Consider the following 14232-nt stretch of genomic DNA (forward strand, 5'->3'; position numbering starts at 1 on the left):
CCTCGGTAGGTCTATTTTGAACTTAGGCAGATGGTAGTTACATCGTGACAATTACACTTCTTTGACCGTGGTGTCTAGAAAATGGACTCCCATGTAGATGGTCCAGGCGAGGGATCGGTGGGGATGGCAAAGTTGTGAAATCGTGGTGGACATTTTTTCTAAAGAGTCCTCCGTCCATGGGTCAGATGATGAGATGTCATCAATGTAGCGGTAGGTAGAGGAGGGGGTGTGAGTGGACGAAGCTGAGAAGCGTTTTCAGTCAGCCTAAAATATGGCATATTGTGGGACATGCGGGTGCCATAGCAGTGCCAAGATCTGGAGATATATTGTATATCGAAATAGTTGCGTGTGAGTTCAAAAGGCACGAGTCGCAGCCAGTTGTGGCTGTGGCATCCCTCAGGGATACTGTTCCTGAAAGTTGTATTCCATCTGTGTGTGGGATGTTTTGTGTAGAGAGCCCTCTACATCCATGGTGGCTAGGATCGGGTGTTTTCTGGGAGTACAATGAAATTGTCGTTTCCTCAGAAATCAGTGGTGTCACGGAGATAGCTGGGAGTGCTGGCATAGGGTCTGAGTAGAGAGTCTGCATATCAAAGTCCTAGTGAGAAGAAACTTGCAAAATACAGACAAATATCATCTCCTTTCAAATGCAACAACAGATGGACAACATACCTAAACGGACTAAGGTAAAAACATCCACTGCTACTACATAGCTACACAGACCACAGTGAAGAGATTATGCCATAACTATCAAGAAACTGAGGAAAGCATTGATAGGCATCCTATACAGCAAACAGGAACCATCCAAAAAGAGCTCTCCACCTGGAGACTTTCATTAATAACCAACTTCAATAAAAATTGGACTTCACTAAAATAAGAACAGGAGATCTTACAGTAACTCACTTCACCTCTCTACAAAGGAAAAAGGACGTAAGCTGTCTAAACTCGCTACCTGCCATGGGGCCACACCGTGGTACCCCTAACCCACCCAGCAATATGTCAATACTATCCAACTAACATCAAAGCCCAGAGAAAAGTTGTCCTATTCGGGGAACTCTCTTTCTGCCGGCCACCCAACCAAAGTGATACAGTTCTGCGGGCCATCTGGAAGCCTACTATCGCTCTCTAACGACTCAAAGAATACTTCCAGACAACAATGAACAGTGCACTGATACACAGGTACCCCTTCCACCAACAGCCAAGAAAGAACTCCCACATGGACCCCTGAGGGTTAAAATGACAGTCTGGACCTATGACATTGATATGCTTCAGCCCACGTGCACAGGCAGAAATTGTGAAAAAACAACATTGCTTGCCTTATAACCTAAGTCATGCGAACGCATGCCATCACATCACCCCCCCTACCACCACCATCTCAGCCTCAGCAAACCACATCTGAATAAATATCATCACCCAAAGAGGCTGATAAAGGAGGTGCTCGTTGCATCCATGAACAGGTATCGCACTACCAAATCGGAGGTGCCAGACAATCATCCAATAACCCCAAATTCTACCAGGCCACTTCCAATCAGAAATCCAACTCGAAGGATACACTAAGAAACGACATCCTAATATCAGCACACCCGACCACTACCTCCAACAACAACGGAACCAAATCAAAATACCCTTCGAGGACCAACCAGGAGTTATTCTAATCTATACCAAGATCTACAACCCAGGAAATCCTGACACCCCACATCATCTCCGGGCATAATCGGAACAACATCTCAACTGAAGGAACTGTCTGGCTATCGATGGACTCTCCACTGCAGACCAACACTAATGCAACCACAACACATCCCATCCTGGAAGTGAGCAACAAATTCACAGGTCTTGGGTGGCAGGCCAAACGATGCCCACAGACATCTGACTGAAACATATTCCCAACCAGCAACTGCACACCGGCCACATCAGGTCCTCTAGATAAAAGGAACCATCCCAATGACAAAAACCATCGAATGACCAACATCTGCCCACATAATCTACTCACCAGCGACACACCCATCACACAGGACCTAACCAGATCAGCCCACACACCCGACAACTAGGTCTCCATATTCCACCGTCGCAAAAGTCCACAATGTAAATACGCCCAAATAATATGACCAGCCCAATGCCCCCCATCGATGTCAACACATCTCGCCACCACCTCGGAAACCAGTCCTTCTAAATATGCAAAAGCGATAAATGACGACACAAACAGACATATAAGGGAAGTGGCACATATACACCACAAAACCTGTCAGGACAGCAGCCAACTCTACACTCTCCCAACTGGACCCACTATAGCAAGACCTTAGGTGGCCATCCTGCAGCAAAAAAACTTCAGAGACCAGAACTTCAAAAAGAAGACTTGCTGAGCTTTCAGTTTCATCTGCAAATTTGACACATCCAATACAGCTCAGAGACTAACAGACTCGTGAATGGCATTGCCAAATTACAGAACCACTCAGTTTCTCCTCCTTGGTTTTCCACACGCTCAACTGCTAGAACAGGGCCTCATCCTCCCTGATTGAACTAACCTCGTTATCTCTAGCTTGCTTGCTAGCATATATATACCTGCCCCTAGAAATTTCCACTACATGCGTCTGACGAAGTGGGTATTCACCCACGAAAGCTCATGCTCCAAAACGTCTGTTAGTCTATAAGGTGCCACAGGATTCTCTGCTGCTCTTACTATATGTTTTGTACCATGTCTAACCCAGTGGGGCCACGAGTCTCATTTGGTGCTTTTTAGATGCTACCAGAATACTAATATTAAATAATAATATGTAATAAATGATGGATTGTCTGTTGACCATTCCTGCTCTTTCTTGGAGATGGAAGCCACCTATTGTAATAGAAATAGTAAGTAACAATAAAAACAATGCTTTGACAGCTTGTTTATGCATACAGGATGCATTGCAAGCTTTGCAGGTGCAATTACTTTGTGGCACAATTAATGTCACTTAAATGTCCAACTAGCTCATTGCACACAGTTATCAGGTAATTAGACATCTAAGTGATGTTAATTGTGTGAATAAATAATTGTGGGTGCAGAATTGTGGTTGGGGAAAAAAGGGGGGGATATGGGCTCTATATATAGTGTGGAGAGAGAGAGAAAACTATCCCCACTCTTGGGCTGTAAAGCACATTTCACTTTTACGTGCAAAGGTGACTTAGAAAGGCAAAGCAGCAAGCATATCATTACGTTGTTATCTATCCTGTGTAGGCATGAAGGGCACAATTCTGCTTTCCTTACCTGTGTGAAATTCCCATTGACATCCCATTGACCCCTGAACAGTGATTCATGGAATCAAGTTCTGTCATGTGGGTATCAGAGAAACCATCCCCTGGACCACAGCATCAGGCAGTTTAATACATACTTGTTTTGAATATATCTATATGTACGCACATTAATGCTGCATGAGAGTTTAACAGGTATGTGCTATTTGTGGTAGGAGTTTTTTTTATTTGTAGCTATATTGTTATGTGGTGCTAGTGCTGATGATGATCAGGGCTGAGGCCAGCAAAACCTTTCACTTTAAAAATATTCACATGTTAAAAGGGATAAATTTGCAAACAGTGCAAAAATTCACCATTTTCAATATTGAATAAGTTTTCCAAAGGAGGAAAGGGTGGGGGAGTCAGGAGAGTGAGAAATTCTCCTCCTCTTTTAGCCCTTCTATTCAAAATCATGAATTTATCTCCAACTGAAGTGAGTTGTTGTGGGGGGGAGGGTGTTGAGAAAGAGAAAACGAACAAAATGACAGCAGTGTAATTGTTTTCCACATGTAACATTTCTTAACAATTACTGTAGCTCTTAAATTTTGCAAAAAATTTTGCTTTTCTATAAATCCAAAAGAACAACCCTTCCCTGAACCCTTCAGTACTTTGTGTTACTTTTCTGTAGCTCTTCCAAACAGGACTATGCAAAAGATCAGCAGTAACCACATACCTTTCAATGTCATTTAATTTGGGGCTTGAGCCAAAGCATAATGAAGCAGGTGGGAATCTTCCCATTGACGTCAATGGGCATTGGATCATCAGGGCCATCATCGGTGATGCGCTTCTGCTGTATTACACAGATTCACTGATCAAGACCCTGCCCCGAGGGAGAGCAACAGGCTGCAGCCACTGTTTTAACTTATGGGGTATAGGAAAGGCTGCCTCCAGGCTTTGCCTCCGGTGTGCAGGGGCTTCCATGTTTAAAGCTCTCCCACAGCAGACTAAAATTTCATTGAGAGGGTTGTGTTGTGCTCTCCATGAGTCTGTGCTGTTCTCATTACTGTCACCGGGAGTGATCTGTGGACATGAAGAGCAGAATAATCATACTTTGCTTCACCGGAACATTTTCAGTCCCTCATTGACACCAGTAGGGCTCCACACATGGTTACAGTTAAGCACATGTTTAATGGATTAGCTTTACTGGGACCAGAGTGCTCAGCACCTTACAAGATGGGGCCTTCCCCTACTGGTGGACTCTTGTGCCTACGTGGAGTTCATTGGACTGTAGGGAGCCACATGGCTGGATATGATACAGGCTCCAGGCCACAGGGTCCTCACTCTGATAGAAACAAAACTATTTTGTAACTTTTACCCTGCACCTCATTACACCATCCAAGACCTACTCTTTCATTGTCCAACTCCTCCAAGCCATGGCCTGTCCACATGACTCAGTGAAATAAGGTAGCTCAACTGCATAAAATACTCCTTCCCTCTGTGTATCACCTGTGTCACTCACTGGTTTGGTGACTCCTGTGTGTCTCCAATAAAATTCAAGGGCTTCAGATTACAGAAAACAGCTGCACATGCTTCATCTGGGTTAATGCATTTATGTCAGGCTCAGGGCTCTGGGTAAGTGCCAAGAGCCTAGATCAGCTGTTTTACCGGAATGATACTGCTGTAATGAAACCCTGCATTATTGTGTTGCGATTATTTTTGCTTGCAGCTGGCTGTTCTCTATATATTTTTACTGAAGTGAGATGAAAGTATTTTGTTCTTAAAAATAGAAGTTTCTTTTCTGAATCATGCAGAAGCTTTGAATTACATGTTCTGTCTATAAAGGGTGCTTCTCTAGAAGCAAGAATTTAATTTCAGAGAAAATAGTAAATAATTTTAAAAAAAAACCCTCAGAAACACAAAAGCTAAAGTGTCCTGAAACATGAAATAAAAGACTTCCTGAAGGAGGATAAGATTAGCTATTAGAGTACTACACAGCAGGAAAAACAAGATTATTTTTCAGCAGCAAGCCACTTTCTAATAGCAAGTTATTGTTAAAGCTGTTCTTGTAATTTGGAAATCCTTTCTGTATAGAAATAGAAGAATAGACTTGGGTGTTTTAAACTGAAGAAAAATGCTTCTCCAGCCTTGAATCCCTACATTAGCATCCATTCAAGCCCCTTCAAAGGCCTATTCATTTAAATTCTTTCAAGTAACAGCTCTCTCAGGTTCTCCAGTCTGATGGCAAAAGGTAACTGAGTGCAATCATTTATCTTTAAATTGTTCCACTGTGCTCTTCTTCGTGTTCTTGTTAATAATGCCAGGTCTCCTAGGAGCTATATTTCATGCAATTTCATTGCATATGCTTTTTGTGTGACCTTACCTGCTGTTTCCTTGGGGAAAAAAAGCTGAAATACCAACATACCTTAATTAAAACCTTGATCTCAAAAGATATTACTATATGTTTTTATTAAGTAAATAATGAGAGCACTTAATCGTGTCTCTGCTTTGTCATGGCTTTTGTAATTTAGAAGTGGTGACACTGAGTTTTAAAGCAACTCTGCAAAGGTGTAGACAAATCCATGTGCCTATTTGCAGCTTTCAATGAATCATAGAACTTTTCCTTAGTACCCAGGATGTTGCATGTTTGCCATACAGATGAGATGGAAGGGTTTAAATACTGGTTTAGTGCCCTTTGTGAAGAGAAATATCTTAAGATTTTACCTTTAATAATGTACCAATGTTTTACCACTTCAGAAAGAGAGAGTACATTTTTCTCCCCTGAGTGACTATTTTTTTTAACTGATAAGTTATTTCTAGTCCTTGTCTATTGCAGTTGGAATTCAGAATGAAGAAAAAAATTATTAATCAAAGACAATGGAGTGAGTCTCTTTTTGTTGTTGTACAGGAAGTGGAAAGGAAGGTATGAATTTCACATGTGATGCAAAATGCTACTTTCCACGTTTCTTACTGGCATAGACAAAGCCACCACAACAAAAACTTTTCCATCACAGAGATGCAGCCCATTAGTTTATGCTGTTACTTTCCTTGAAATAACATCTCTGCACAAAACACTCTAAGCTTTTGTACAAAGATCCCATGTGGCCCCAATCCTTCAACTGATTCTGTGTGGGCTGATCTTTGAGTGGGAGAGCTTGGATAGTTATAGTAGTTATGCTATTCTCCCATTCCACCCCTCAGTTGTTTGGCACTAGAGATGTGCACTCCAGCTGATAATTCTGTTTCAGGGCATCATAGGATGCCACTGTTTGGATGCTCTGTGGCTATTGGGCCATCTCCCAATTTTTGAGATTGCATAGTGGGTGAAATCAGCATTTTACATGGCTTTTTTTTCTTTTTTGGCTAGTTCAGCTAGATAAGATCCTGCATTAACGAGTGGTTATAACCAGCTGCATCTGGGATTTCTTAGCTGTTATTCACAGAACATTTCTTTTTCCTCAGAAAATCTTGATATTTTCATCAGTAGCTTTCACAAAACTTAACAAATGTCCTGCTCTCACATAATGCAAAATTGCAGCCAGTAGCACAATTTGATTTCTTCCTCCAACACCGAAGGAGTGATAATACCATGTTCTGCACTACTGATTTTCCGTTAGAAGGAGCTCCATTAGGCAGAGGCACAAAGGTGAGGGGGGAAAACAAACTGTCTTCTCACCAGTGTCTTCTCCATTCCATTGCAATAATTCCTTCAACATCATATTGCCAATGATGCGCACACACAATCACACAGTAAACTCCTTAAATACAGCTGAGAGCTGTCCTTTTTTTGTGAGTCTGTTAAATGTGTCGCTGATTGGATAACACTATGCTCAGGAAACTTGGGTATGTTTAGTGGAGTTAAAAAGAACCAGAATGCTAATATGCTACGGATAATAATGTTCAGAGAGTCCTAGTTCAAAGAGCTGCAGCTATGCAGAGGAGTGTTAAAATCTCTGCTGTTGTGATCCATTAAGGAATATTTGCAACATTTTGTATATTCGGTAAAAAATAACTAAAAGGCCATCAACTAAAAGTGTTTTAATCTTGCACAATTTGAAACTACTGATATGCTTAGCTGTACAGAGTTGGAGAAAGTTATCAGAATCCCCACACAGACTCCTGTAAACCTCACTGCAGGGATGCAGCACCTTTTAAGGTAAAAGGTACCTTTTGCTGAAAAAAATATATATAACTTTGTAAGCCATCTATTTGATAGAGCTTATGGGTAAGGCTGAGGACCTGGGTCTTAGGATGGAGTAGTTGGGTATCTATTTTGCTGCTGCATTTTCTGACTGGTGTGCTAATTTTTTGTGTGAGTTATGCTGATGGGTGTAATCCTTACATGGATTATCTGTAAAATTGTTGTCAGGATACCTGAGTTTCAAGTATAGGCTTTTTTTTTTTCTTCTTCCTTGTGTATATAAAATTCAGATAAATGTAAAACATGCCAATATATTTAGGAGATAGTAAACCACTACACAATTATCCTTCCAGTTCACAAAGTGTCAAAATTTGCACCCAAACTGTCTGAGTCACCATGCAGTTGAATACAAATATTAAGTCTAACAGAGCATAGAAGGCAGATACATTTGGAGTAGATTTAACATCTGCAGCAGGTCTGGTTTTCAGCAAATCCAAAAGACATCCCTGGATTTCAGATCTAAGATTAAACTATAAAATTGTTCACAAGGCATATTGAATTCCTGTTCAGATCTGCAAGATGTAGTTTAGGGCTTCAGACACATACTGGAAATGCCACAGCAGCATGGAGATATTAATTAGTATAGCTTCTGTGGGAGCATTCCAAATTACTGTCATTCTAGAGTGAGTCTAAAATAAGAATTAGCTTAATTTTACAGTCAGATTTTGGTGAAACTTGCCAAGCTTGTTACCCACTACATAAGGAAAAAAATGGTTTCTGTAGGGAGGAGGACTCACCCCTGCAGCACCTCCTGCTGGTTGTCTCTGGGAATTACCTCATCCAGCCTCCAGAACACCCTCTGCAGGCCAGTCTCCCACTGCCGCTTGGCCCCCATGTCCCTCCCCTTATCTGGGGTGCTGCCCTCCTGGCAGTAACCCCTTTCTCTCAGGGTCTCCCCTCCCTGGGGAGCCCCCACCCACTGTCCCCACCTAACCTCAGTATAAGGCTACTGCCAGTCATTGTGTAGCTCCCGTGCCTTGGGGCAGACTGCAGTATCAGCCTACTCATCACTGGCAAGGTTGGGTTTAGACCTGCTGCCTTTGCCTACCTCTGGGCTGCCCTGTGCAATCCCCAGTTCATATTTGCCTTATGCTAGGCCACAGCCTGGGGCTTTCCAGGCTGGAGCCTCCTCAGTTCCGCTGGTCTGGTCTGGTCCATCTCCCGCTACAGCTAAAGGAAGACTGCTGAGCTCCTGGCTCCCAGCCTCTTATATAGGGCCAGCTGAGGCCTGATTGGGGCGTGGCCCAGCTGCGGCTGCTTCCCCAATCAGCCTATTAGATGCTTTCCCTGCCACAGCCCTCTCCCAGGGCTGTTTTAAGCCCTTAAGGGCAGGAGCGAGGTAACCACCCTGCTACAGTTCCCAAAAAGCCACCAAAGTCTATTACATAATTCAGGAAAGAGTGAAACCACTCTGAACATAATATGTTGAGCGGTGTACAAGAATATTGCTTTTCTTTGTGAGAATTGCATGTGTGAGAGCAAATTTGTCCGTCTCTTTTTTAGAACTGTATGTAGACTAGATACCTTTCCTCTTTCTTCAGGTCTCTACACAATACAGCTCTGAACCAAGGAAATCTCTTTTATAGGCTGACAATTGCCATGCTCCAAAACCAGAAAGGAAAAGAGCTTCCGGTCTTACTCACCTGCCTGTTATCTCCTTAGAAGACACAGTATGAATATGGAACTTTCTGTGCCCTGATTTATTTATCCTTTGGGATGCTATCTTGGGGTGCCCAGAACTGTCAATTACCCTATTACCCCTTGCCTCAACAAGAGAGAGACTTGCTTGTGCTTAATTGGTTGTCAGCTCCCTAACCACCAGCAGCTCGTTAGCCAACCAACCAAACTCCTCAGGCCTCTGCCAGCTCTAACTTTGCTTTGCAGGTTAAAAATAGGCATACACCCTGTACCTGAGCCCCTCTGAAAGTGCCCTCTTGCAGTGTGTCCAGCCCCTGCCACTGGACATTCACAGAAATTCCCAAGGGAAGAGAATACACACAGCTTGCTTGCTACAACTCAGGATCGGCACTGTGATATATTTATAGTGAAACAATCAGAAGTTTATTGTCAAAGATTAAGATTTAGGAGAGCGAGTAAGGGTAATGAGTGGAAACAGAAATGTTTACAGATTAAAACAAAAGTAGAACATGCATCTTAGAGTAACTTAATTTTAACAAGCTAAAATCCTTGTCTAAGTTAGTTTCTCAGCTAAAGCAATCTCCTAGCATCATCAACCCACATGGCTGGGATCCGCCATTTATGAATTCAAAAAGCACTGTCTTTTTGCTCCCTCCGTGAAAGGTAAAAGGTGCTGACCCTATCCTCCAGTTATAGTCCACTAAACCTTTGAAACGCTCCTCTAGACAAAGTTCTTTTCCTCCTGCTGTTCTTCCTTTCCTTTTGACTTTCCATCCCCCCTCTTGACTTGTATGTAAATAGGGCTTCCATTGTTTGTCTAGGCACATTGATGAATATACATCCTCTTATCTGGCAAAACCAGTTTTTCACCTCTCTGGGTAGTAACACCTTGCAGGGGCGGCTGTAGACATTTCGCCGCCCTAAGCACGACGTCATGCCGCGGGGGGTGCTCTGCTGCTCGTCGGTCCTGTGACTCTGGTGGACCTCCCACAGGCGTGCCTGCGGAGGGTCCTCTGGTACTGCGGCTCCGGTGGACCTCTCACAGGCATGCCTGCGGAGAGTCCGCTGGTCCCGCGACTCCACCGAAGGTCCACCGGAGCCGCGGGACTAGAGGACCCTCCGCAGGCATGCCGCCGAAGGCACCCTGCCTGCCGCCCTCCCGCCGACCAGCAGAGCGCCCCCTGCGGCATGCCGCCCCAAGCACACATTTGGCTTGATACAAGCTATAAGGACATATTATCAGTATATAGACATAACTTTTTAAATATCATCCGTACATATATTCCACAATGATATTAATGACCAGCATGATCTTGTCTTTCATTTAAGATCTCCCATGACATTCTTTATAGATCAGTACTATGATATCTGTGTGTGGGATGTACTGTCAGGCCAGTGAGGGGCTACTGTTACAGAACAGTGAACCCTTTGCCAGGTGGCATTGAGGAGTTCTTAGGGACACAAACCCTTCTGTATGTATCTGCACATTTTTGTCCTGTCAAAGGGATCACTGTTTACTGTAGACGGGGGTAACAAGTGTTTAGTCATTCTTGTGTCTTGTCATGCGTCTTGTGTCGTGATGGTCTTTATACTGTTTTTCTATTCAAGCTGATGACTGCAGTATTGAGTCATAGTGCTGCTGTGGTCTTGGCCTTCTGTAATTACAAACTCAGTACAAGAATTATAAGGTTCCATTGTTAGGGATCAGAATTACAACCGCACTTACCCTTAGATACTACCCATGTCAGCTTTTGTGGTGGTGTTTTTTTATTTAATTTTTAAAACAGTCTAACAAAACCTGGGAATTTTCAAGGTGATGGTGACATGGAGTGAAGGGAAGGAGCCAGGGAAGAAAGATTGTAGCACCTTTGGGTGCTCCATCTTACAGTGGGGCCAGGCAGTGTGGGATCAGGGAGCTGCAACAACATCCCTGGTGGCTCCCCCTCTCTGCTGTCTCCAGTGACAGACAATTTAGGAAGTAGATGCATTATTTGTTACATTGGAATCTCTCACACACATCATCTTAATGATCTTTGTCTTTGGAAGTTTAGTGATTTAATAAATGCTAAATAGCCAACCCCAATTTTCATAGATTTTAAGGTCTGAAGAGACTGGTCATCTTATCTGACGTCCTGCATAACACAGGCTATAGAACCAGTGATAGCCGGATTAAGCCTATGACCTCTGTTTAATCTAGAGCATGGCCCTGAGAAAGATATGCAGCTTTGATTTAAGGATTTCAGGTGACGGAGAATCTGCCTTATCCCTAGGGAAGTTGTTCCAATGCTTACTTACCTTCCCTGTCTCAGATTTGCAACTTACAGCTATTCCTCATTTGTCTAGCTTCAGTTTCCGGCCCTTGGATCTCTTTTGCCTTTGTCTGCTAAATTAAAGAGCTGTCTACTATCAGAAATCTCTTCCCCATGTAGGTACCTATAGACTTTAATCAAGTTGCATAATGATAAAGACAGGTGAGTGATACTGGTTGAGCTGGATTGTTTGGTAAAATGGGCTCATTTGAACAACATGCATTTTAATACAAGCTACATCTGAGTCTTCTCTTGGATTAACTAAGTAGATTGAGCTCCTTAAGTCTCTCTCACTATAAGGCATGTTTTTCAGACCTCAAACCATTTTTGTTGCTCTTTCCCTTTCGAGCTTTTCAACGACCTTTTTGAAGTGTGGGCACCAGAACTGGACATCCATTTAATATGGACTACTTTGATTTTGTATAGTGCTAATTTTTTATCAGAATGTCATATGGGACTAAGTCACGTGCCTATTGAATTCTAGGTAATTCCATCAGTGATTATCTTAACCAAACTTATAATCTCATTATAAATTATACTGGGTTTTTTAACACGAGACCTATTTTCTATAAAACCATGTTACCTTTGCCTAGAGTCAGAGTCAAGCTAACTGACCTATACTTACCTGAATGATCCTGTATGCCCTTTTTTAAATATAGGCACAACTTTAGCTTTTTTCCAGTCCTCTGGAACTTCTCCAGCATTCCAAGATTTGTTAAATATCAACATTAATGGATCAGAGAGCTCCCAGGCCAGTTGTTTTGTAACTCTTGTGTGCAAGTTATCTGGTCCTGCTGATTTTAATATGTGTAACTTTCAGAGTAGCTTTTTAATATCCTTCCTACTTATTGATGGAATAGAAGAATTTCCTTATCACTACAAGACATGAATACAAGACCCTACTTCTTTCCAAATTTTCCTTACGGCAGTTGTAGTGAGCTGGTTGGATCTTCTTTTGAAGTATTTCAGTGGATGTTTATGTAAGGCTACCAGCAATGTCATGTAATGCAGTGGCTGCAAATCTCTAGTCAGGTCCCCTAGAAAGTCTGTGTGATGACGCATATCTTTCAGTAGGTCCCAGAAAAGTTAATGGGAAATCCTATTTCACAGGAAAAGGGGCTGATCATCTCCTGTATTTCTAGGTATCCTTTTCACAATTATGAGAGGAATGTATGTGTGTTTGAGAGAGAGGCTGGCTGGCAACTAGCTGCCTACTTCCTACCAGTCAAATCCCTTTCACAAGGAGGGAGATGTGTCCCCATAAAGCTGACCAGCTAGTAATTTATTTCCATTCCTGAAAAAGGAAGGGATAAGTGAAGGGATGTGTAGTACTAGAATATCACCTCCTTGGGCTCTGCTGTGTTTATTCATAACTAACTCTCTCATGAGAATGTGATCCCATCAGGTTTCTGTTGAATTGCTCGGAAAATGAATTTTTCTGGATTTAAATTACAAAGGCTTGGTTCATTATAGCACTGAGAACTCTCTCTGGCACGTCTGCGTGGGGGATGGGGAAAGACTAGTGAGTCATAAAACTACTTCCTGCAAAACACTTTGTGAATTTTTATACATTGACATCAATAATGCTACTTAGTTGCAAGAGTCCAGTTCATGTGGGAGAGTAGAGCAAAGTCTGCAGTTCAGACACTTGCCAACAAAAACCCTCCTTATGTAAAAACTAAGGCTGTGTCTACACTAGAGAGCTAACAGCAGTGCAGCTGTACCGATGCAGCTATGCCTCTGCAAGATCCCTTGTGTAGCCACTCTGCGCTAACAAGAGAAAGCTCTGCCATCAACATAAACCATTCCCGGTGAGCGGAGTAGCTGTGTCGGTGGGAGAAGCTGTCCTGCCGACATAATGCTGTGCACACTACCACTTTTGCTGGCGAAACTTATGTCACTCGGGTGTGTTTTTTCACTTGATATACTTATAAAGCTACCCTGCTGATCTTTGCCTCAATTCTGAATCTAGGAATAAGGAAAAAGTCCTTCCTAAGAGGGACATATTACTCATAAAGGATGTCCAATAAGACCAGTTGAGCACCAAACTTGCTTTAATCATACTTCTGGTTTATGTTGCTGGCAGAGGTGTGAGACCACTGCATTTTATCTTTTAAGCTCTGTATCCTCATTAAGAAGTTAAAACATTTGTGGGCCTTTCATGTAATCTGTCTCCCTCTGGGATGTTTAAGTTATCTGTCAGCGTGGTGATATGAGCCATAAAGGTTCAGAGAATTACCTCAACGGTATGACAGCCTCTTCCATTTAGACTGGAATCCAAGGCTCTTTTTCCCTCTGAGGCATTCATTGAAATTCCATGCACGGTTCATTCCTCTGGTTGTTTAACAATGTCTCTCATGTTTGCCCTGATTTTAAAAATCCTCCTTTGTAGCAGAGATAACATGGAGCAGGATGATATAATTGCAGTAAAAAGGCCCTGGAGCTTGCCGTAATAGGATAGTTCATCTGATGTATATTGCCATTAGAAAATAACCCACGTATGTATGTTCTCAGGGGACAGTAAAGAGGCTTTTAAGGAATACACTTTATGTAGTATGAAAGCTAATGAGCAAAAGAGCAAATCTGAAGAAAAACTATTGCTGCAAAAGGCATGGTTCCACTTCCTGTCCTTTACTGATCTCCTAGAACCCATCCAGTCTGAATATGGTTTCCTCTACCCAGTAATGTGATACTTTTCGTGCAGTACAGTCAGTTTCTGATCCCATTTTCACAACACTGTGGTCTTTTTCATTTTCATCTAAAAATAAATAGCATGTCAAAAGCGTGGCAACATTGAACGCAGGATTGAAACTGCTGCTGTATGCATAAAATAAATAGTATTGTAGGATAGCAATCTCTGATATTCCATTTCCCCTCCCCACC

The 14232-nt window shown here is 42.5% G+C and overlaps 1 protein-coding gene across 11 annotated transcripts in view; it reads left to right on the top strand.

The window, feature by feature from the left end:
• Positions 1 to 14232, top strand: part of ARPP21 (cAMP regulated phosphoprotein 21) — a 266329-nt gene that overhangs the window by 236363 nt on the left and 15734 nt on the right. Inside the window, exon 20 of one of the 11 annotated variants that reach the window (XR_004376261.2) lies at positions 3212 to 3420. The exons of the other annotated variants lie outside the window; for them this stretch is intronic. The gene's annotated coding sequence lies outside the window, so the exon portion shown is untranslated. The remainder of the gene's footprint in view (positions 1 to 3211; positions 3421 to 14232) is intronic. 11 annotated transcript variants of the gene reach the window in all.

Source organism: Chelonoidis abingdonii, chromosome 2 (genome assembly GCF_003597395.2).
Source record: "Chelonoidis abingdonii isolate Lonesome George chromosome 2, CheloAbing_2.0, whole genome shotgun sequence".
Classification (NCBI taxonomy): Eukaryota; Metazoa; Chordata; order Testudines; family Testudinidae; genus Chelonoidis; species Chelonoidis abingdonii.